This window comes from Euprymna scolopes, chromosome 4, assembly GCF_053919585.1.
Source record: "Euprymna scolopes isolate OS-2025 chromosome 4, ASM5391958v1, whole genome shotgun sequence".
NCBI classification, from domain to species: Eukaryota; Metazoa; Mollusca; class Cephalopoda; order Sepiida; family Sepiolidae; genus Euprymna; species Euprymna scolopes.
The window spans coordinates 53,875,483-53,901,374 of record NC_136485.1 but is presented as its reverse complement, the minus strand read 5'-3'; positions in this window follow the sequence as shown (position 1 = coordinate 53,901,374).

The following is a 25,892-nucleotide window of genomic DNA, read 5'->3' as shown; positions in this document are numbered from 1 at the left end:
CCACATCTATTAAATATAAGAACACATCTATACAGATGTTAACGCGGCTAAGATCTTATATCAGTAGGAGCATACATTATAAAGACTCCGATCGAAAACGTTCTGCTATGGGATTACAAAATTGTTTCACATATCCTAATGAACTTGTAATATGTGTATCGAAATTAGACAAACATTGCTGCTCAGTCAAATAAAAATCTAATATTTCTCTCTGAGCTCAATGTTTCGAGGATCTTTATTTCTATAATTTCCAAAATTGTAGATCCATTGTTTTTTCTTGTTTTCATTCCATGTATCATACTCGATTTAATATAACAGGCACACACAGAGGGGTAACACACACAACCACACACACACACACACACACACATATATATATATAATTTGGAATATATACGGGAATTTAAACACGCACACACACACACACACACATATATATATATATGTATATATATATATATTCTAATGAGTTCAGTTTGTTTCACGCCCTGATAGTAGTATGAAAATATATTTTTCTATTTAAGCATAAGTAAAAGAATCGTCTTTAAATATTCAGTCAGGGAAATGCGCAGGTGAAATTAAGTTTAGATAATTTGCATATCCCTTGTAAAAAAAGGGGGTTAATTAATTCATTATTCCTGTTATGATTTTTTATGAGAGTGATTTGTTTAATTTGACAAATATGCAAAATTTTATTTACACACAGTTCCCTATAATACCGTAGAATTATTGATGAAAACGTCCTGATAGAAACTATTAATCCATATACACGCGTGTTTGTTCATGGAAAAATATTCTAATTCAATATATTTAACTTTTTATCTCAACCAAACTTTTAATTTATCAACTTCTATGCAAGTACAGAGAATAAATTACATGAGAAAGCAAAATGGGCACGAGCGTTTTTTTGAATCGTGTTTCTCGTGTCGGTTAGATACCGCGAGAAGTTTTGATAAACTTCCCAGATCGCAATATCTCACATTCCCAGCGGACATCCATTATTTCCTGTTTTTTTTGTTTGTTTTTTTTGGATCGAGTAAAACAAAAGTGCCATCGTGCCGCCGTCTCGGGTGTTGGGCTTTTTCGTATAATGAAATGAAACGCTTTGAGCGCAAGCAACTGGCCCGTACCTGGATTGTTACCCTTAACTAATTGTTGCTTGGTCAATGTAGGTAAAATTTTCATACTGAGTAAATTACAATTTATTTGGATACTGCCGGAATGCCGACTATTGTTTTTAAATAAACATATTTTAGGTGTAACATTGTCTGAATGGATTTGATTTCTTTTTTATGTATATTTCACATTTAATTTTTTTTAATATCTTTTTCCTACCAGAAGCATTTGCCATATGATTTTTTTACGTGGAGGGAACCACTTATCAAAGACCGGAGGCCGCTCATTGATAAGGGGTGTTGCGTGTACAGTGATCATGAGATAGTATTATAGTAATCATTAGTATTGCAGATTTGATAGAGTGGCTTACTTAAGAGGGGGGCTTGTCAGGAATTTGTTTATGTTAGACTTGAATACATCCAAGTTGTAGTAAGATGGGAAACACGCAAACGGAAGAGAGTTCCACAATCGTGCACTTCTGAGAAAGAAGCTCTGCTCATAGAAGGGATTTATATTTATTTCCCCATGACTATTGTTTATCTGAAGGCAATGCATCGATGTACCATTTCTTACCATCAGTCTTTACAGTGTTCAGAGCTGATAATTCCCTTTGAAAGTGTTATGTTTCTCCTGTATTATCTGCCAACATCCTACACTGTTATTGTTTTTAAACCAACTTCTACTAAATGGACTCCTGACTGATTCTTTAATTTTGTGCCACCACAAAAAGTGCAAAAGTTGACATATAAATGTTTCTAACATATTTATTACTTGGTTGCATAATTAGTAGATCAAGAAAAGTTAGTGGCATAATTATTACTGATTTCCTACTACCTTTGTTGAAAGAGAATCTATCGACAAAAGTTATTCCTTACTAGTATTCTAATACTTGTCCAAATATATCTCGAACAGTTGATCGTATTTGTCTAAAATATATTCATTTCTTTAATTCCACGGTTTGCTCAGGACTAATATTTTACTGATTATTCTATTTAAGAACTTTTTATTATGTATTATATTTTATTTCTATGACATGGTTTTAATTTTTTACCTTTTCAAAATGTAGTGTTTTTGTTTATAAATTTTAATCTTAGGTAATGTTTAAAGATACATGACACTTGACATTTCGAAATCCGGCAATCATTTAAATTGCAATTAAAAGTTGAAATCATATTTAAATTTTGAGATTGCGACTATAGCTTTCAAATCATTGGAGTGATAATTGTTATTGTTTGCTGTATTAATATCGATATTATTATATTGCATGTAAGTTTTCATTCACTCTTTCTTAAAACGTAATATAATATTATTTTTCATAAGCCATCGAAATTTAAAATCGTAGTCAACAATATCCATGTTACTGATTGATTGTGGTTAGACTAAGAGAAAAAAGTAACATTTTATATCTATGATAAATAATAGTATTTTTAGAGAAATGTATCGCATTAAAAAATTCTAAAAAGTATACTTATAATGCAAAAATAAACACGCTTCAATGACCATTAAACATAAACTTTGTTCCTGGTGTCAAATATATTTTTATGTAGGTTATATATGATAAGGCTAAACAAAAATGAATATGAAAGCGTTTTCCTCATACAGCATGTATAGTTTGACCATTTTAACATTATTTATGAGAAATTTTAAAATAAATCAGGGAAAACACATTGAGATAGATTATATTCGTGGTGAGAATTCAACGGGAAGAAGTAACAAAACCACAAGCATCAAATAGCGAAGCAATTATGCAATTATGTTATTTCGGAGTGAGTTCGAAAATCCAAGGTGATTTTATCTTTATTGGTTTCTGACAGTTAATTTTGTTGAACATGTAAATGAACCATCCCTGCTGAACGGTAATCGAAATAAGAAAACCATAGGTCATAGAAGTTTTAATTTCAATTTAAAACGTTCCTGTTTTACATGCTTATCAGTGTTATTTGATAACATCCTGTTTTTATAGACACAGCAATCCGCGATAATGTCATTTGTTATTTTATACCAAAAATGCAAATAATCGGTAAACTCAAGTTAATATTTTCCCAATGATTTATGAGAGGTTTGCACATATTTCCTTTCATATATAACAGAGTTAGGAAGTGCAACGCATTTTAATAGGTTTATTCAATATTAATAACGATGAATACCACATCTATTAAATATAAGAACACATCTATACAGATGTTAACGCGGCTAAGATCTTATATCAGTAGGAGCATACATTATAAAGACTCCGATCGAAAACGTTCTGCTATGGGATTACAAAATTGTTTCACATATCCTAATGAACTTGTAATATGTGTATCGAAATTAGACAAACATTGATGCTCAGTCAAATAAAAATCTAATATTTCTCTCTGAGCTCAATGTTTCGAGGATCTTTATTTCTATAATTTCCAAAATTGTAGATCCATTGTTTTTTCTTGTTTTCATTCCATGTATCATACTCGATTTAATATAACAGGCACACACAGAGGGGTAACACACACAACCACACACACACACACACACACACACACACACACATATATATATATATAATTTGGAATATATACGGGAATTTAAACACGCACACACACACACACACATATATATATATATGTATATATATATATATATTCTAATGAGTTGAGTTTGTTTCACGCCCTGATAGTAGTATGAAAATATATTTTTCTATTTAAGCATAAGTAAAAGAATCGTCTTTAAATATTCAGTCAGGGAAATGCGCAGGTGAAATTAAGTTTAGATAATTTGCATATCCCTTGTAAAAAAAGGGGGTTAATTAATTCATTATTCCTGTTATGATTTTTTATGAGAGTGATTTGTTTAATTTGACAAATATGCAAAATTTTATTTACACACAGTTCCCTATAATACCGTAGAATTATTGATGAAAACGTCCTGATAGAAACTATTAATCCATATACACGCGTGTTTGTTCATGGAAAAATATTCTAATTCAATATATTTAACTTTTTATCTCAACCAAACTTTTAATTTATCAACTTCTATGCAAGTACAGAGAATAAATTACATGAGAAAGCAAAATGGGCACGAGCGTTTTTTTGAATCGTGTTTCTCGTGTCGGTTAGATACCGCGAGAAGTTTTGATAAACTTCCCAGATCGCAATATCTCACATTCCCAGCGGACATCCATTATTTCCTGTTTTTTTTGTTTGTTTTTTTTGGATCGAGTAAAACAAAAGTGCCATCGTGCCGCCGTCTCGGGTGTTGGGCTTTTTCGTATAATGAAATGAAACGCTTTGAGCGCAAGCAACTGGCCCGTACCTGGATTGTTACCCTTAACTAATTGTTGCTTGGTCAATGTAGGTAAAATTTTCATACTGAGTAAATTACAATTTATTTGGATACTGCCGGAATGCCGACTATTGTTTTTAAATAAACATATTTTAGGTGTAACATTGTCTGAATGGATTTGATTTCTTTTTTATGTATATTTCACATTTAATTTTTTTTAATATCTTTTTCCTACCAGAAGCATTTGCCATATGATTTTTTTACGTGGAGGGAACCACTTATCAAAGACCGGAGGCCGCTCATTGATAAGGGGTGTTGCGTGTACAGTGATCATGAGATAGTATTATAGTAATCATTAGTATTGCAGATTTGATAGAGTGGCTTACTTAAGAGGGGGGCTTGTCAGGAATTTGTTTATGTTAGACTTGAATACATCCAAGTTGTAGTAAGATGGGAAACACGCAAACGGAAGAGAGTTCCACAATCGTGCACTTCTGAGAAAGAAGCTCTGCTCATAGAAGGGATTTATATTTATTTCCCCATGACTATTGTTTATCTGAAGGCAATGCATCGATGTACCATTTCTTACCATCAGTCTTTACAGTGTTCAGAGCTGATAATTCCCTTTGAAAGTGTTATGTTTCTCCTGTATTATCTGCCAACATCCTACACTGTTATTGTTTTTAAACCAACTTCTACTAAATGGACTCCTGACTGATTCTTTAATTTTGTGCCACCACAAAAAGTGCAAAAGTTGACATATAAATGTTTCTAACATATTTATTACTTGGTTGCATAATTAGTAGATCAAGAAAAGTTAGTGGCATAATTATTACTGATTTCCTACTACCTTTGTTGAAAGAGAATCTATCGACAAAAGTTATTCCTTACTAGTATTCTAATACTTGTCCAAATATATCTCGAACAGTTGATCGTATTTGTCTAAAATATATTCATTTCTTTAATTCCACGGTTTGCTCAGGACTAATATTTTACTGATTATTCTATTTAAGAACTTTTTATTATGTATTATATTTTATTTCTATGCCATGGTTTTAATTTTTTACCTTTTAAAAATGTAGTGTTTTTGTTTATAAATTTTAATCTTAGGTAATGTTTAAAGATACATGACACTTGACATTTCGAAATCCGGCAATCATTTAAATTGCAATTAAAAGTTGAAATCATATTTAAATTTTGAGATTGCGACTATAGCTTTCAAATCATTGGAGTGATAATTGTTATTGTTTGCTGTATTAATATCGATATTATTTTATTGCATGTAAGTTTTCATTCACTCTTTCTTAAAACGTAATATAATATTATTTTTCATAAGCCATCGAAATTTAAAATCGTAGTCAACAATATCCATGTTACTGATTGATTGTGGTTAGACTAAGAGAAAAAAGTAACATTTTATATCTATGATAAATAATAGTATTTTTAGAGAAATGTATCGCATAAAAAAATCCTAAAAAGTATACTTATAATGCAAAAATAAACACGCTTCAATGAACATTAAACATAAACTTTGTTCCTGGTGTCAAATATATTTTTATGTAGGTTATATATGATAAGGCTAAACAAAAATGAATATGAAAGCGTTTTCCTCATACAGCATGTATAGTTTGACCATTTTAACATTATGTATGAGAAATTTTAAAATAAATCGGGGAAAACACATTGAGATAGATTATATTCGTGGTGAGAATTCAACGGGAAGAAGTAACAAAACCATAAGCATCAAATAGCGAAGCAATTATGCAATTATGTTATTTCGGAGTGAGTTCGAAAATCCAAGGTGATTTTATCTTTATTGGTTTCTGACAGTTAATTTTGTTGAACATGTAAATGAACCATCCCTGCTGAACGGTAATCGAAATAAGAAAACCATAGGTCATAGAAGTTTTAATTTCAATTTAAAACGTTCCTGTTTTACATGCTTATCAGTGTTATTTGATAACATCCTGTTTTTATAGACACAGTAATCCGCGATAACGTCATTTGTTATTTTATACCAAAAATGCAAATAATCGGTAAACTCAAGTTAATATTTTCCCAATGATTTATGAGAGGTTTGCACATATTTCCTTTCATATATAACAGAGTTAGGAAGTGCAACGCATTTTAATAGGTTTATTCAATATTAATAACGATGAATACCACATCTATTAAATATAAGAACACATCTATACAGATGTTAACGCGGCTAAGATCTTATATCAGTAGGAGCATACATTATAAAGACTCCGATCGAAAACGTTCTGCTATGGGATTACAAAATTGTTTCACATATCCTAATGAACTTGTAATATGTGTATCGAAATTAGACAAACATTGCTGCTCAGTCAAATAAAAATCTAATATTTTTCTCTGAGCTCAATGTTTCGAGGATCTTTATTTCTATAATTTCCAAAATTGTAGATCCATTGTTTTTTCTTGTTTTCATTCCATGTATCATACTCGATTTAATATAACAGGCACACACAGAGGGGTAACACACACAACCACACACACACACACACACACACACACACACACATATATATATATAATTTGGAATATATACGGGAATTTAAACACGCACACACACACACACACACATATATATATATATATGTATATATATATATATATTCTAATGAGTTGAGTTTGTTTCACGCCCTGATAGTAGTATGAAAATATATTTTTCTATTTAAGCATAAGTAAAAGAATCGTCTTTAAATATTCAGTCAGGGAAATGCGCAGGTGAAATTAAGTTTAGATAATTTGCATATCCCTTGTAAAAAAAGGGGGTTAATTAATTCATTATTCCTGTTATGATTTTTTATGAGAGTGATTTGTTTAATTTGACAAATATGCAAAATTTTATTTACACACAGTTCCCTATAATACCGTAGAATTATTGATGAAAACGTCCTGATAGAAACTATTAATCCATATACACGCGTGTTTGTTCATGGAAAAATATTCTAATTCAATATATTTAACTTTTTATCTCAACCAAACTTTTAATTTATCAACTTCTATGCAAGTACAGAGAATAAATTACATGAGAAAGCAAAATGGGCACGAGCGTTTTTTTGAATCGTGTTTCTCGTGTCGGTTAGATACCGCGAGAAGTTTTGATAAACTTCCCAGATCGCAATATCTCACATTCCCAGCGGACATCCATTATTTCCTGTTTTTTTTGTTTGTTTTTTTTGGATCGAGTAAAACAAAAGTGCCATCGTGCCGCCGTCTCGGGTGTTGGGCTTTTTCGTATAATGAAATGAAACGCTTTGAGCGCAAGCAACTGGCCCGTACCTGGATTGTTACCCTTAACTAATTGTTGCTTGGTCAATGTAGGTAAAATTTTCATACTGAGTAAATTACAATTTATTTGGATACTGCCGGAATGCCGACTATTGTTTTTAAATAAACATATTTTAGGTGTAACATTGTCTGAATGGATTTGATTTCTTTTTTATGTATATTTCACATTTAATTTTTTTTAATATCTTTTTCCTACCAGAAGCATTTGCCATATGATTTTTTTACGTGGAGGGAACCACTTATCAAAGACCGGAGGCCGCTCATTGATAAGGGGTGTTGCGTGTACAGTGATCATGAGATAGTATTATAGTAATCATTAGTATTGCAGATTTGATAGAGTGGCTTACTTAAGAGGGGGGCTTGTCAGGAATTTGTTTATGTTAGACTTGAATACATCCAAGTTGTAGTAAGATGGGAAACACGCAAACGGAAGAGAGTTCCACAATCGTGCACTTCTGAGAAAGAAGCTCTGCTCATAGAAGGGATTTATATTTATTTCCCCATGACTATTGTTTATCTGAAGGCAATGCATCGATGTACCATTTCTTACCATCAGTCTTTACAGTGTTCAGAGCTGATAATTCCCTTTGAAAGTGTTATGTTTCTCCTGTATTATCTGCCAACATCCTACACTGTTATTGTTTTTAAACCAACTTCTACTAAATGGACTCCTGACTGATTCTTTAATTTTGTGCCACCACAAAAAGTGCAAAAGTTGACATATAAATGTTTCTAACATATTTATTACTTGGTTGCATAATTAGTAGATCAAGAAAAGTTAGTGGCATAATTATTACTGATTTCCTACTACCTTTGTTGAAAGAGAATCTATCGACAAAAGTTATTCCTTACTAGTATTCTAATACTTGTCCAAATATATCTCGAACAGTTGATCGTATTTGTCTAAAATATATTCATTTCTTTAATTCCACGGTTTGCTCAGGACTAATATTTTACTGATTATTCTATTTAAGAACTTTTTATTATGTATTATATTTTATTTCTATGCCATGGTTTTAATTTTTTACCTTTTAAAAATGTAGTGTTTTTGTTTATAAATTTTAATCTTAGGTAATGTTTAAAGATACATGACACTTGACATTTCGAAATCCGGCAATCATTTAAATTGCAATTAAAAGTTGAAATCATATTTAAATTTTGAGATTGCGACTATAGCTTTCAAATCATTGGAGTGATAATTGTTATTGTTTGCTGTATTAATATCGATATTATTTTATTGCATGTAAGTTTTCATTCACTCTTTCTTAAAACGTAATATAATATTATTTTTCATAAGCCATCGAAATTTAAAATCGTAGTCAACAATATCCATGTTACTGATTGATTGTGGTTAGACTAAGAGAAAAAAGTAACATTTTATATCTATGATAAATAATAGTATTTTTAGAGAAATGTATCGCATAAAAAAATCCTAAAAAGTATACTTATAATGCAAAAATAAACACGCTTCAATGAACATTAAACATAAACTTTGTTCCTGGTGTCAAATATATTTTTATGTAGGTTATATATGATAAGGCTAAACAAAAATGAATATGAAAGCGTTTTCCTCATACAGCATGTATAGTTTGACCATTTTAACATTATGTATGAGAAATTTTAAAATAAATCGGGGAAAACACATTGAGATAGATTATATTCGTGGTGAGAATTCAACGGGAAGAAGTAACAAAACCATAAGCATCAAATAGCGAAGCAATTATGCAATTATGTTATTTCGGAGTGAGTTCGAAAATCCAAGGTGATTTTATCTTTATTGGTTTCTGACAGTTAATTTTGTTGAACATGTAAATGAACCATCCCTGCTGAACGGTAATCGAAATAAGAAAACCATAGGTCATAGAAGTTTTAATTTCAATTTAAAACGTTCCTGTTTTACATGCTTATCAGTGTTATTTGATAACATCCTGTTTTTATAGACACAGTAATCCGCGATAACGTCATTTGTTATTTTATACCAAAAATGCAAATAATCGGTAAACTCAAGTTAATATTTTCCCAATGATTTATGAGAGGTTTGCACATATTTCCTTTCATATATAACAGAGTTAGGAAGTGCAACGCATTTTAATAGGTTTATTCAATATTAATAACGATGAATACCACATCTATTAAATATAAGAACACATCTATACAGATGTTAACGCGGCTAAGATCTTATATCAGTAGGAGCATACATTATAAAGACTCCGATCGAAAACGTTCTGCTATGGGATTACAAAATTGTTTCACATATCCTAATGAACTTGTAATATGTGTATCGAAATTAGACAAACATTGCTGCTCAGTCAAATAAAAATCTAATATTTCTCTCTGAGCTCAATGTTTCGAGGATCTTTATTTCTATAATTTCCAAAATTGTAGATCCATTGTTTTTTCTTGTTTTCATTCCATGTATCATACTCGATTTAATATAACAGGCACACACAGAGGGGTAACACACACAACCACACACACACACACACACACACACACACACACACATATATATATATAATTTGGAATATATACGGGAATTTAAACACGCACACACACACACACACACATATATATATATATGTATATATATATATATTCTAATGAGTTGAGTTTGTTTCACGCCCTGATAGTAGTATGAAAATATATTTTTCTATTTAAGCATAAGTAAAAGAATCGTCTTTAAATATTCAGTCAGGGAAATGCGCAGGTGAAATTAAGTTTAGATAATTTGCATATCCCTTGTAAAAAAAGGGGGTTAATTAATTCATTATTCCTGTTATGATTTTTTATGAGAGTGATTTGTTTAATTTGACAAATATGCAAAATTTTATTTACACACAGTTCCCTATAATACCGTAGAATTATTGATGAAAACGTCCTGATAGAAACTATTAATCCATATACACGCGTGTTTGTTCATGGAAAAATATTCTAATTCAATATATTTAACTTTTTATCTCAACCAAACTTTTAATTTATCAACTTCTATGCAAGTACAGAGAATAAATTACATGAGAAAGCAAAATGGGCACGAGCGTTTTTTTGAATCGTGTTTCTCGTGTCGGTTAGATACCGCGAGAAGTTTTGATAAACTTCCCCAGATCGCAATATCTCACATTCCCAGCGGACATCCATTATTTCCTGTTTTTTTTGTTTGTTTTTTTTGGATCGAGTAAAACAAAAGTGCCATCGTGCCGCCGTCTCGGGTGTTGGGCTTTTTCGTATAATGAAATGAAACGCTTTGAGCGCAAGCAACTGGCCCGTACCTGGATTGTTACCCTTAACTAATTGTTGCTTGGTCAATGTAGGTAAAATTTTCATACTGAGTAAATTACAATTTATTTGGATACTGCCGGAATGCCGACTATTGTTTTTAAATAAACATATTTTAGGTGTAACATTGTCTGAATGGATTTGATTTCTTTTTTATGTATATTTCACATTTAATTTTTTTTAATATCTTTTTCCTACCAGAAGCATTTGCCATATGATTTTTTTACGTGGAGGGAACCACTTATCAAAGACCGGAGGCCGCTCATTGATAAGGGGTGTTGCGTGTACAGTGATCATGAGATAGTATTATAGTAATCATTAGTATTGCAGATTTGATAGAGTGGCTTACTTAAGAGGGGGGCTTGTCAGGAATTTGTTTATGTTAGACTTGAATACATCCAAGTTGTAGTAAGATGGGAAACACGCAAACGGAAGAGAGTTCCACAATCGTGCACTTCTGAGAAAGAAGCTCTGCTCATAGAAGGGATTTATATTTATTTCCCCATGACTATTGTTTATCTGAAGGCAATGCATCGATGTACCATTTCTTACCATCAGTCTTTACAGTGTTCAGAGCTGATAATTCCCTTTGAAAGTGTTATGTTTCTCCTGTATTATCTGCCAACATCCTACACTGTTATTGTTTTTAAACCAACTTCTACTAAATGGACTCCTGACTGATTCTTTAATTTTGTGCCACCACAAAAAGTGCAAAAGTTGACATATAAATGTTTCTAACATATTTATTACTTGGTTGCATAATTAGTAGATCAAGAAAAGTTAGTGGCATAATTATTACTGATTTCCTACTACCTTTGTTGAAAGAGAATCTATCGACAAAAGTTATTCCTTACTAGTATTCTAATACTTGTCCAAATATATCTCGAACAGTTGATCGTATTTGTCTAAAATATATTCATTTCTTTAATTCCACGGTTTGCTCAGGACTAATATTTTACTGATTATTCTATTTAAGAACTTTTTATTATGTATTATATTTTATTTCTATGACATGGTTTTAATTTTTTACCTTTTCAAAATGTAGTGTTTTTGTTTATAAATTTTAATCTTAGGTAATGTTTAAAGATACATGACACTTGACATTTCGAAATCCGGCAATCATTTAAATTGCAATTAAAAGTTGAAATCATATTTAAATTTTGAGATTGCGACTATAGCTTTCAAATCATTGGAGTGATAATTGTTATTGTTTGCTGTATTAATATCGATATTATTATATTGCATGTAAGTTTTCATTCACTCTTTCTTAAAACGTAATATAATATTATTTTTCATAAGCCATCGAAATTTAAAATCGTAGTCAACAATATCCATGTTACTGATTGATTGTGGTTAGACTAAGAGAAAAAAGTAACATTTTATATCTATGATAAATAATAGTATTTTTAGAGAAATGTATCGCATTAAAAAATTCTAAAAAGTATACTTATAATGCAAAAATAAACACGCTTCAATGACCATTAAACATAAACTTTGTTCCTGGTGTCAAATATATTTTTATGTAGGTTATATATGATAAGGCTAAACAAAAATGAATATGAAAGCGTTTTCCTCATACAGCATGTATAGTTTGACCATTTTAACATTATTTATGAGAAATTTTAAAATAAATCAGGGAAAGCACATTGAGATAGATTATATTCGTGGTGAGAATTCAACGGGAAGAAGTAACAAAACCACAAGCATCAAATAGCGAAGCAATTATGCAATTATGTTATTTCGGAGTGAGTTCGAAAATCCAAGGTGATTTTATCTTTATTGGTTTCTGACAGTTAATTTTGTTGAACATGTAAATGAACCATCCCTGCTGAACGGTAATCGAAATAAGAAAACCATAGGTCATAGAAGTTTTAATTTCAATTTAAAACGTTCCTGTTTTACATGCTTATCAGTGTTATTTGATAACATCCTGTTTTTATAGACACAGCAATCCGCGATAATGTCATTTGTTATTTTATACCAAAAATGCAAATAATCGGTAAACTCAAGTTAATATTTTCCCAATGATTTATGAGAGGTTTGCACATATTTCCTTTCATATATAACAGAGTTAGGAAGTGCAACGCATTTTAATAGGTTTATTCAATATTAATAACGATGAATACCACATCTATTAAATATAAGAACACATCTATACAGATGTTAACGCGGCTAAGATCTTATATCAGTAGGAGCATACATTATAAAGACTCCGATCGAAAACGTTCTGCTATGGGATTACAAAATTGTTTCACATATCCTAATGAACTTGTAATATGTGTATCGAAATTAGACAAACATTGATGCTCAGTCAAATAAAAATCTAATATTTCTCTCTGAGCTCAATGTTTCGAGGATCTTTATTTCTATAATTTCCAAAATTGTAGATCCATTGTTTTTTCTTGTTTTCATTCCATGTATCATACTCGATTTAATATAACAGGCACACACAGAGGGGTAACACACACAACCACACACACACACACACACACACACACACACACACACACATATATATATATATAATTTGGAATATATACGGGAATTTAAACACGCACACACACACACACACATATATATATATATGTATATATATATATATATATTCTAATGAGTTGAGTTTGTTTCACGCCCTGATAGTAGTATGAAAATATATTTTTCTATTTAAGCATAAGTAAAAGAATCGTCTTTAAATATTCAGTCAGGGAAATGCGCAGGTGAAATTAAGTTTAGATAATTTGCATATCCCTTGTAAAAAAAGGGGGTTAATTAATTCATTATTCCTGTTATGATTTTTTATGAGAGTGATTTGTTTAATTTGACAAATATGCAAAATTTTATTTACACACAGTTCCCTATAATACCGTAGAATTATTGATGAAAACGTCCTGATAGAAACTATTAATCCATATACACGCGTGTTTGTTCATGGAAAAATATTCTAATTCAATATATTTAACTTTTTATCTCAACCAAACTTTTAATTTATCAACTTCTATGCAAGTACAGAGAATAAATTACATGAGAAAGCAAAATGGGCACGAGCGTTTTTTTGAATCGTGTTTCTCGTGTCGGTTAGATACCGCGAGAAGTTTTGATAAACTTCCCAGATCGCAATATCTCACATTCCCAGCGGACATCCATTATTTCCTGTTTTTTTTGTTTGTTTTTTTTGGATCGAGTAAAACAAAAGTGCCATCGTGCCGCCGTCTCGGGTGTTGGGCTTTTTCGTATAATGAAATGAAACGCTTTGAGCGCAAGCAACTGGCCCGTACCTGGATTGTTACCCTTAACTAATTGTTGCTTGGTCAATGTAGGTAAAATTTTCATACTGAGTAAATTACAATTTATTTGGATACTGCCGGAATGCCGACTATTGTTTTTAAATAAACATATTTTAGGTGTAACATTGTCTGAATGGATTTGATTTCTTTTTTATGTATATTTCACATTTAATTTTTTTTAATATCTTTTTCCTACCAGAAGCATTTGCCATATGATTTTTTTACGTGGAGGGAACCACTTATCAAAGACCGGAGGCCGCTCATTGATAAGGGGTGTTGCGTGTACAGTGATCATGAGATAGTATTATAGTAATCATTAGTATTGCAGATTTGATAGAGTGGCTTACTTAAGAGGGGGGCTTGTCAGGAATTTGTTTATGTTAGACTTGAATACATCCAAGTTGTAGTAAGATGGGAAACACGCAAACGGAAGAGAGTTCCACAATCGTGCACTTCTGAGAAAGAAGCTCTGCTCATAGAAGGGATTTATATTTATTTCCCCATGACTATTGTTTATCTGAAGGCAATGCATCGATGTACCATTTCTTACCATCAGTCTTTACAGTGTTCAGAGCTGATAATTCCCTTTGAAAGTGTTATGTTTCTCCTGTATTATCTGCCAACATCCTACACTGTTATTGTTTTTAAACCAACTTCTACTAAATGGACTCCTGACTGATTCTTTAATTTTGTGCCACCACAAAAAGTGCAAAAGTTGACATATAAATGTTTCTAACATATTTATTACTTGGTTGCATAATTAGTAGATCAAGAAAAGTTAGTGGCATAATTATTACTGATTTCCTACTACCTTTGTTGAAAGAGAATCTATCGACAAAAGTTATTCCTTACTAGTATTCTAATACTTGTCCAAATATATCTCGAACAGTTGATCATATTTGTCTAAAATATATTAATTTCTTTAATTCCACGGTTTGCTCAGGACTAATATTTTACTGATTATTCTATTTAAGAACTTTTTATTATGTATTATATTTTATTTCTATGACATGGTTTTAATTTTTTACCTTTTCAAAATGTAGTGTTTTTGTTTATAAATTTTAATCTTAGGTAATGTTTAAAGATACATGACACTTGACATTTCGAAATCCGGCAATCATTTAAATTGCAATTAAAAGTTGAAATCATATTTAAATTTTGAGATTGCGACTATAGCTTTCAAATCATTGGAGTGATAATTGTTATTGTTTGCTGTATTAATATCGATATTATTTTATTGCATGTAAGTTTTCATTCACTCTTTCTTAAAACGTAATATAATATTATTTTTCATAAGCCATCGAAATTTAAAATCGTAGTCAACAATATCCATGTTACTGATTGATTGTGGTTAGACTAAGAGAAAAAAGTAACATTTTATATCTATGATAAATAATAGTATTTTTAGAGAAATGTATCGCATTAAAAAATTCTAAAAAGTATACTTATAATGCAAAAATAAACACGCTTCAATGACCATTAAACATAAACTTTGTTCCTGGTGTCAAATATATTTTTATGTAGGTTATATATGATAAGGCTAAACAAAAATGAATATGAAAGCGTTTTCCTCATACAGCATGTATAGTTTGACCATTTTAACATTATTTATGAGAAATTTTAAAATAAATCAGGGAAAACACATTGAGATAGATTATATTCGTGGTGAGAATTCAACGGGAAGAAGTAACAAAACCACAAGCATCAAATAGCGAAGCAATTATGCAATTATGTTATTTCGGAGTGAGTTCGAAAATCCAAGGTGATTTTATCTTTATTGGTTTCTGACAGTTAATTTTGTTGAACATGTAAATGAACCATCCCTGCTGAACGGTAATCGAAATAAGAAAACCATAGGTCATAGAAGTTTTAATTTCAATTTAAAACGTTCCTGTTTTACATGCTTATCAGTGTTATTTGATAACATCCTGTTTTTATAGACACAGCAATCCGCGATAATGTCATTTGTTATTTTATACCAAAAATGCAAATAATCGGTAAACTCAAGTTAATATTTTCCCAATGATTTATGAGAGGTTTGCACATATTTCCTTTCATATATAACAGAGTTAGGAAGTGCAACGCATTTTAATAGGTTTATTCAATATTAATAACGATGAATACCACATCTATTAAATATAAGAACACATCTACACAGATGTTAACGCGGCTAAGATCTTATATCAGTAGGAGCATACATTATAAAGACTCCGATCGAAAACGTTCTGCTATGGGATTACAAAATTGTTTCACATATCCTAATGAACTTGTAATATGTGTATCGAAATTAGACAAACATTGATGCTCAGTCAAATAAAAATCTAATATTTCTCTCTGAGCTCAATGTTTCGAGGATCTTTATTTCTATAATTTCCAAAATTGTAGATCCATTGTTTTTTCTTGTTTTCATTCCATGTATCATACTCGATTTAATATAACAGGCACACACAGAGGGGTAACACACACAACCACACACACACACACACACACACACACACACACACACACATATATAATTTGGAATATATACGGGAATTTAAACACGCACACACACACACACACACACATATATATATATATATATATATATATATATATATATATATATATATATATATTCTAATGAGTTGAGTTTGTTTCACGCCCTGATAGTAGTATGAAAATATATTTTTCTATTTAAGCATAAGTAAAAGAATCGTCTTTAAATATTCAGTCAGGGAAATGCACAGGTGAAATTAAGTTTAGATAATTTGCATATCCCTTGTAAAAAAAGGGGGTTAATTAATTCATTGTTCCTGTTATGATTTTTTATGAGAGTGATTTGCTTAATTTGACAGATATGCAAAATTTTATTTACACACAGTTCCCTATAATACCGTAGAATTATTGATGAAAACGTCCTGATAGAAACTATTAATCCATATACACGCGTGTTTGTTCATGGAAAAATATTCTAATTCAATATATTTAACTTTTTATCTCAACCAAACTTTTAATTTATCAACTTCTATGCAAGTACAGAGAATAAATTACATGAGAAAGCAAAATGGGCACGAGCGTTTTTTTGAATCGTGTTTCTCGTGTCGGTTAGATACCGCGAGAAGTTTTGACAAACTTCCCAGATCGCAATATCTCACATTCCCAGCGGACATCCATTATTTCCTGTTTTTTTTGTTTGTTTTTTTTGGATCGAGTAAAACAAAAGTGCCATCGTGCCGCCGTCTCGGGTGTTGGTTTTGCTTTTTCGTATGATGAAATGAAACGCTTTGAACGCAAGCAACTGGCCCGTACCTGGATTGTTACCCTTAACTAATTGTTGCTTGGTCAATGTAGGTAAAATTTTCATACTGAGTAAATTACAATTTATTTGGATACTGCCGGAATGCCGACTATTGTTTTTAAGTAAACATATTTTAGGTGTAACATTGTCTGAATGGATTTGATTTCTTTTTTATGTATATTTCACATTTAATTTTTTTTTAATATCTTTTTCCTACCAGAAGCATTTGCCATATGTTTTTTTTACGTGGAGGGAACCGCTTATCAAAGACCGGAGGCCGCTCATTGATAAGGGGTGTTGCGTGTACAGTGATCATGAGATAGTATTATAGTAATCATTAGTATTGCAGATTTGATAGAGTGGCTTACTTAAGAGGGCGGCTTGTCAGGAATTTGTTTATGTTAGACTTGAATACATCCAAGTTGTAGTACGGTGGGAAACACGCAAACGGAAGAGAGTTCCACAATTGTGCACTTCTGAGAAAGAAGCTCTGCTCATAGAATCTACGTTTGGATTTAGGCACAGATAAAGAGTGGGGAAAATTATTTACAGTAGTTTCAGCCAGACGGGTGTTTCCTGTGAAAGATTGTTGGCGAGGGTGGATGAGGGATTGGAGTTCAGACGAGCACTTGCCATGGAAATAACGATAAAACAAAGACTAGCTCACAACGTCTTTCCTGTAGGAGAAAGGCTGCAGGCAAGAGAAAAGGCCATCCCCCACTAAGCTACGATGTCTATTTTTACTCTATCAAGGCAAGATATGCTCTTTTTAGCAGTTCCCGCCCATATGTAGCAGCAGTATTCCATCCTTGGACGTGCTTGTCTTTTATACGGATAGAGAATTGCATCAGTAGTGATTGCATCCTGGAGCGGTAGAAGGATCCCACCATTTTCCCAGCTTCCTTGGCAACATACCTGATGTACGTGTTCCATTCCAGATCGGGAGTAAAGGTCAAACCCAAAAGCTTGTCAAAACATGGAACCTCTCCAAGACGAGAACAATGTATTTCAATTGATGCCAGATAAAGATCCGATAATTGATGATGTAAAGATAGAACTTGGTTTTTGGATGCATTAAAGGTAACCAGCCACGACTTCCTCCACGGTACCACGCGCTCAAGATCACAAGAGAGAGAATTAGAGAGAACCTTGTTATTTACAGCCTTTGATGTGTTGCGATAGATTGTCGTGTCATTAGCATAGGTGTACAGGAATGATTAACATATGTGTTTTGGGAGATCATTGATGTAGATCAGTAAGAGAGTTGGGTCCCGAATGGACCCCTTAGGCAATCCAGCATTAATACTGTGGGTCTCTGATTTCTGCCCATCAACCATTACTCTTATGAACCTATCGAAGAGAAATGATTTAATGATTGAGAAAACATTACAAGTGAAACCGTAGCTGGAAATCTTGTGTAGTAGGCCCTTATGCTATACCTTATCCAAGACCTTCAATATGTCAAGAGCAATTGCCCTAGAAAAGAAGCCTTTGTCAAGAGATTCACTAATCTTATGAGATATAACCGTTAGTGCATCTTCTGTAGATCTTGTGGGGCGGAAACCATATTGCACGTCACTAAGAAGGCTGTTTCTGCTGAGGTGGTTGACTTACTTCTCTATTTAATATGAATTCCAACAACTTACTCATGACACACAGGAGACTTATTGGTCTGTACTGAGAGGGAGATTACTTTTCACCTGAATTCTTCATTACACGGCATTCTGATTAGGTTTTCCAGGTTGTTGGAAAACACTTACCCTTAAGACAACGCTTAAACAGTTTCGATAGTGTGGGGCAAGTTCTGATTGGAGCTTTTTCAGCACTATAACTGGAATGCCGTAATAGCCAGTTGCTTTACTGGAATCAAGGTTCTTGATTAGTTTGGCGACCTCACGCACAGATATTTGTATGTTACATAGCATGTTGCCCATTCTAGGAGATAATACGGGGAGTTGATGGCCTTCGTCGCAGAGGGTATATTTAGTTGCAAAGTTCTTGGCAAATAGTGTGTCCTTGTCGGATGCTGACGGGATGACCTCCGGTCCATTGATGATGGTTTGGATAGGCCGAACGCTTCTGTTCAGGATCCTGTTTGCTATTTGCAAAAACTGGTGGGAACCAACCCGCTACTCAGCTACTTTGGATTTAACGAACTGAGCATATATCTCTCTTGTATTTTGTATTACACTTTTAAAGTTGTTACTGGCAGTCTTGAAAGCAGCTTTAGTCTCAGTACATCTATTACGTGATTTCTGTGCGCGGTGGCAACAGCACATTCTGGGGAGAAAAATCACTGGCTGTTAGGGTGTTTTGTTGTTTACTGGTAGTGTTCTTCAAGGTAGCAATGGGATTTTAAAGATTTCGATAGTACTAATCATCCATTCACACAACAAAATCTTAGTTCTCCAAATCAGGGATAATCCAATCTACACATTTTTTTGAAATTGATGAATTGTAATGAAATGTGAAAGAAATGGTGTCTTTCTAATTTACATTATTTGGTTTACACTAAAATCAACAGCTGCAATATCAATAGATTCCATATTGCATTAGTAAAGTTTTTCTTTATTTAATTCTCATGCAAATTCATTCATAGGAAGCATACCAAAATGTTTCAAATTGGAGTTGAAAGACAATTGAAAAAATGAAGTTTCTAGTTGTTTCAGCATCTTTCATTTTCTACCTTCATTTTTTAACTGAGGTGACAATTTTGATATTCGTATTTTTCCTGATATTTCTATACTTTATTATTTCAGGCACATTAGATGGAAATTATTGATATTTCTTACATTAATAACTCACTTCTCCTTTAATTTTCCAAAGTAAAAACGACATTAGCAAAAAAGACATTTGAACAGTTTTCAACGACTTCCTTAACTTGTCTAAAACTACCTTTGTCATAAACCATTTTCATTTTCCATGCGTTATCGTCGGGTAAATATTTAGTAGACACTTTTTCATATTTGCTGGCAACTTCATATAAAGAGAAAACTTCTGAAAAATAGCATATTTTTAAAGTAATCCTCAATCATATTGTGCAGGAAAATAATTGTAGATATGTCAGAAATTTCCAAATGTTATTTTTATTTAAATCCGTGGACATTTTGTTGGAAATATTACCTCCGACTCAAAATGCTAAATGAGATGCACCAAAGCAATAAAGATAATAATATATCAGCGCATCGATATGTCCAATTTTATTTATTTCCTTATAAGATTTTGTGTCTGCCATATTTGAATATCGTTAACCAGTTTCTCCCAAATACCGGCATCTTAATTTCCTGCTTTACTTTGAAAACTTCTCTCTTATTTTGTAAGTATCATGCTATCTTATCCAATATACGGAACATCTATATTTAATTTCTAGCTTAGAAAAATAATGGTTTAGTCATTTACAATTTATTCAACAACACTTTTTAATAATTGATTTAACTTTATCATTGCTGGGACACTTCTCCTAGATTTCAATCTTTTAGCTACAAAAAAATTAAAGTTCCCTTCAAAAATCTTTAGAAAATTCAAATCTACACTTTTTAGAAATAGTTTTAGCTTTTTTAATATATCTTCTAACATGTTTTTCTAAATAAATGAATTTGAAATTATACACTTGCTACTGAACAAGGCATTTAACAAGAAATGTTTAGTTTTATAGATTGTAAGATTTTTTTTCTGATAAATCCTTTCCTATATAAGTGTTTCTACTATCCATATTTTCATGCGGGCATGTGGGGCATCTCTTTATTAATACTTAATTTCCCCAAAATAATGTGTCGCATTTCAAAAAGCCGGATTATATTTAGCCAGAATGATTTATAGCTTGCAAGAAGTGATAAAAGTATTCACTGATTGCAACATCATTAAAAACCAAGTAACTTGTCTTAAAAAATTCAATATTTTTTATTCCACTTTACAATTTTATTCAAGATTCTCTCAATACTGGACAAAAATATTCAGCAGATGAGAAAGTTATAAAGAACGTAGCTGGGGCGATTTTTTCGATTTTTCTTTTACATAGGCATCACCACGTATCAAGGCCAAGAGGTCACTCAAGGATAAGGGTTAAAGAGTGTACAGTAGACATTGAACAATATAGTAATCATTAGTAATGAAAATTTGGAAAATTTGATAACTTACATGGAACGGCTCATCAAGAACTTATTTACGTTAGACTTGAACACAACCATATTGTAGTCAGCCGGGAAGCAGGAAAACGGAAGACAATTCCACAGGCGTGCAGTTCTAAGAACGAAGCTTTGTTCAAAGAATGTACGTTTAGGTTTAGCCAAAGATAAAGAGTGGGGGGAATTATTGACAGTGTGTACAGCTAGACGAGTGTTTCTTGTGAAAGTTTGGGGAGGGGGACCATAGATTGAAGCTCAGTTGACACCTTCCATGAAAATAACGATACATCAGAGACAAACTCGCAGCATCTCTTCTGTGAGATAGAGGTTGCAAGGAAGAGAAAAGGATATCTCCTACGAGGCTACGAAGTCTATTTTGAACTCTATCAAGGCAGGACAAGTCATTTCTAGCAGCTCCTGCCCAGATGTGGCAACAATATTCTATCCTTTGACGTACCTGGCTCTTATATAGATAGAGAATAGCATCATATGAGAGGAAAACAAATGAACACAGATATGAGGGGAAAACAAATGAACACATATCCAAGGAAATGGCAGAAACACAAGAGGACGACCTTCAATCCGTAGTGGAATGGGGACAAAAATGGTTGGTCACATTCAATGCTGCTAAGACTAAGCTTGTTTCCTTCAATAACTACAAGAAACCTTCTCTACCACCAATAGCAATGGCCAAGAACACATTGCCTGAAAGTACTTCTTTTAAACTCCTCGGCCTAACGTTTACAGGGAATATGAACTGGAATAGATACATTGAGAGCATTGTCAAGGCTGCTACAAGGAAGGTTGGCTCCCTTTACCGTGCTTACGTACTGCCAGTATAAGGCAACGATTCGCCCATATATGGAGTACTGTTGTCACATCTGGGCTGGTGCATCTGCTGCTTGTCTCTCGCTCCTGGACAGGGTTCAAAAAAGAGTCGCCAACCTGATAGGTACTGAACTGTCATCTAGGCTTCAACCTCTGTCCCATCGACGAGATGTTGCATCCCTCTGCCTGTTCTACAAATACTTTAATGGTGAATGCTCTGACGAACTGCAAACACTTGTACCTCCTCGACGTAACTACCCCCGACAAACCCGACAAGCTACTAAGTCTCATCCCTTTACAGTAGAGATCCCTAGGTGCAAGAAAGCCTTTTACTCCAATAGTTTCTTCCCCAGAACTGCGGGTCTTTGGAACTCCCTTCCGGGATTCTGCTTTCCCAACTGCAATGATATGCAGAAGTTCAAGTTTAATGTAAACAAACATCTTTCTACTCTTCTCCCTTCATAATGACCCCGCTACTTAATTCCCTAATAGTAGCCCCCTGCTTCAAAGTGGCACTGTGCCTTGTTTGGGGTGAAAATTGAATAGAAAAAAAATCAGCAGTGAGATATTTACCGGATCGATAGAAAGATCCCAACATTTTTCCAGCGGCCTTGGCAACAGATTTGATGTACGTGTTCCATTTAAGATCAGGAGTAAAGGTCAAGCCCAGAAGCTTGTCAAAACTTAAGGCCTCCTGAAGACGAGAGCCATTCATTTCAATTGATGCCAGATGTGGATCAGAATGTTGATGATGTAAAGAGAGAAGCTTGGTTTTAGATGCATTAAAAGTAACCAGCCACTTCTTTCCCCATTGTACTACGTGCTCAAGATCAGAGGAGAGAGAATTGGAGAGAACTTGGTCGTTTTCTGTCTTAGATGTGCTACCATAAATGGTAGTGTCGTCAGCATAAATGTCTACAAATGCTGTAAGGATGTGATTTGGAAGATCATTAATGTAGATCAGGAAAAGAGTTGGGTCCAGGATAGACCCCCGAGGGACACCGGCATTAATACTGTGAGCTTCTGATTTTTTCCCCTCACTACTACTTTTAAGAACGTATCCGAAAGAAATGATTTAATAATTGAGAAGACATTTCCAGCTATAACGTAGCTATAGATCTTGTATGCAGATTAGATGTTTTTTTAGTCTAAGTGTTGGGATCCTCTAACAGTAGCCACCATCATGGAAACATTTTCTTTCTAGTCTTGTATCATTATTTCAAAGTTGTTGATTAAAACCAGCCAATGCCATTTTAATAGATTTTATAGATTTAAATACAGGAACAAATTCAGAATCCAAAGCTTTTATCAGCTTTGTCAACAATATAAAATAAATGTTGAAAGCCTCTTCTATATCTAAAATCAGTGTCGTAGTCTGTTTCTGGTAATCATGTAAGATGAGACGTTTGTATATGCTCTAATTTAATTCATATCGAAATTTTCATTTGCAAAAGATTTTAGACAAACACAATCAAAATACGGACACTCTTCGCTTTGTAAATTTCATTTTTTTTTTAACATTTGGTAATGTTGGATACATTGTTTGGACTCTATGATGTATTACATCTTGTTTAGATAAATGATTTCAGATACGCCGATCAAATTGATTTGAACTATTTGCAAATAGAAAAAAATTAAATCTATAAACATCATTACCATTTGATATTCTAATGATTTCAATATTTTCATGAGATCAACTCTTTCCTTCTAAATAGCCTTTCGTGTAGTGACTTGACAACGACATGTAATATAGTTTATTTTGATGGTTAATTATTCGTGACATGATTGAGTGTATTTTCTATTGGAATAGGCAAATAAGTTGCAATTCCTTTTTATGGTAGGGAACCTTCGACCTTTTAAAGTTTAAGGTACAGGTTATATCATATTTATAAAAAAAAATGCTCTTTGAATCTGAGATGTGATCAACTTCAAATCCATTAACCGATGGTAATATTATAATCCATTTTATTTAAAAAACATCTACTAGTAGAACAAATGTTACACGGTAAAATACAATTTTCTTTAATAATGTCAAAAATTAAAATTTTCTAGTCAGTCCAGATCTTCAATTATTCACTATATTGTATACGGTAAACTTCAAAAATATTGAAAGCTTTTTTAACGCTTTAATCGTGCTGATGTTAACGATATTATTTGTTTTTAATTCACTGTTAAACACAATATAAATGGCGAGTATAACTGTAATTAGAACATCTTACTGTATATCTCTCTATTGCATCTATACTTTTTCATTCTATAATGTGTAAGTGTAAATTTGCTCAGGGGTAAGAGGTAATGTAATGAATCGATCAGGAAAATGTTAAATGCTTATACATCATCAATGAAATCGAAAATGATATTTCATGAGAATGGTTTACGTAAGTATTTGTGAATATTTAAATGGAAAACAAACAGGTACACAATGGTTTGTTAGCATATTCACCACACTAATATATTTAATATCTTACTAAATGAGTATAGCAAAAATTTTAGTCAATTAAAATAGTAGTACGGATGCAATAAATTGAAAAAAATATAAATATTTTAATGGCTTCGAAATTTTCCATGAATACAGCTTTTATATAAATACAGCGTTACTATGATAAACGCATTGTAAAACACAGATTATTAAATATATGTATATCTCCTAACAGTTATGCACCAAATCGTAGCTAACAGATGCCCATTACAGATCTAGTGCAGCTCGAGTCATACAGACTTCTTAATAGAGTCGATACATTTTTCGGTTACGAATGTTAAATAAACAAATCTTAGTAGCCCATACTAATAGACAATTTTCTCAAAAAGCGAGGAATTGTAAATCTTGGTATTCCTATTAAAAAAAACGCTAAACGTTTTGAAGAAGAAAGAAAATATTGAACTTACTACAATTACTAATTATTTTCCCATAACTCAGGGAGAAAAAATAAGATTATAATAAATAATTGATGTTAAGTGGAACAAATGAGTTCGCCACGTATGAGTTTATTTTAAGAGTTGTAAGCACAGCAAACAATCGAGGCTATTATGAACGCGGCATTAAATTGAGAGCACATAACATAAAATGATTTAATAATACCCATTACTTGTCCTCATAATAATTATGTAGAATCTGAATGAGGCCACGCTTTTGTGTCAGATAATCACCGAAATAAGCTGTTTGCGAGCAGGTCAAGCAAGACGATAAAAATGTATACTATGTGTTTGCATAAACTCGAGAGCCTAATCATATTGATATATTGTGTTAAATAAAGTAAATGATCAATATAATGAGATTATATACCATTCCTCTTGCAGAAAGATTTGAAACAGAGCAGATGATTGTATTCTGGTGCCGATATAATTTTTTCTTGATAAATCATCAAAATATTGAAACACGCAAACGATACTAATAATTTTTTTGCTAGAAATGTA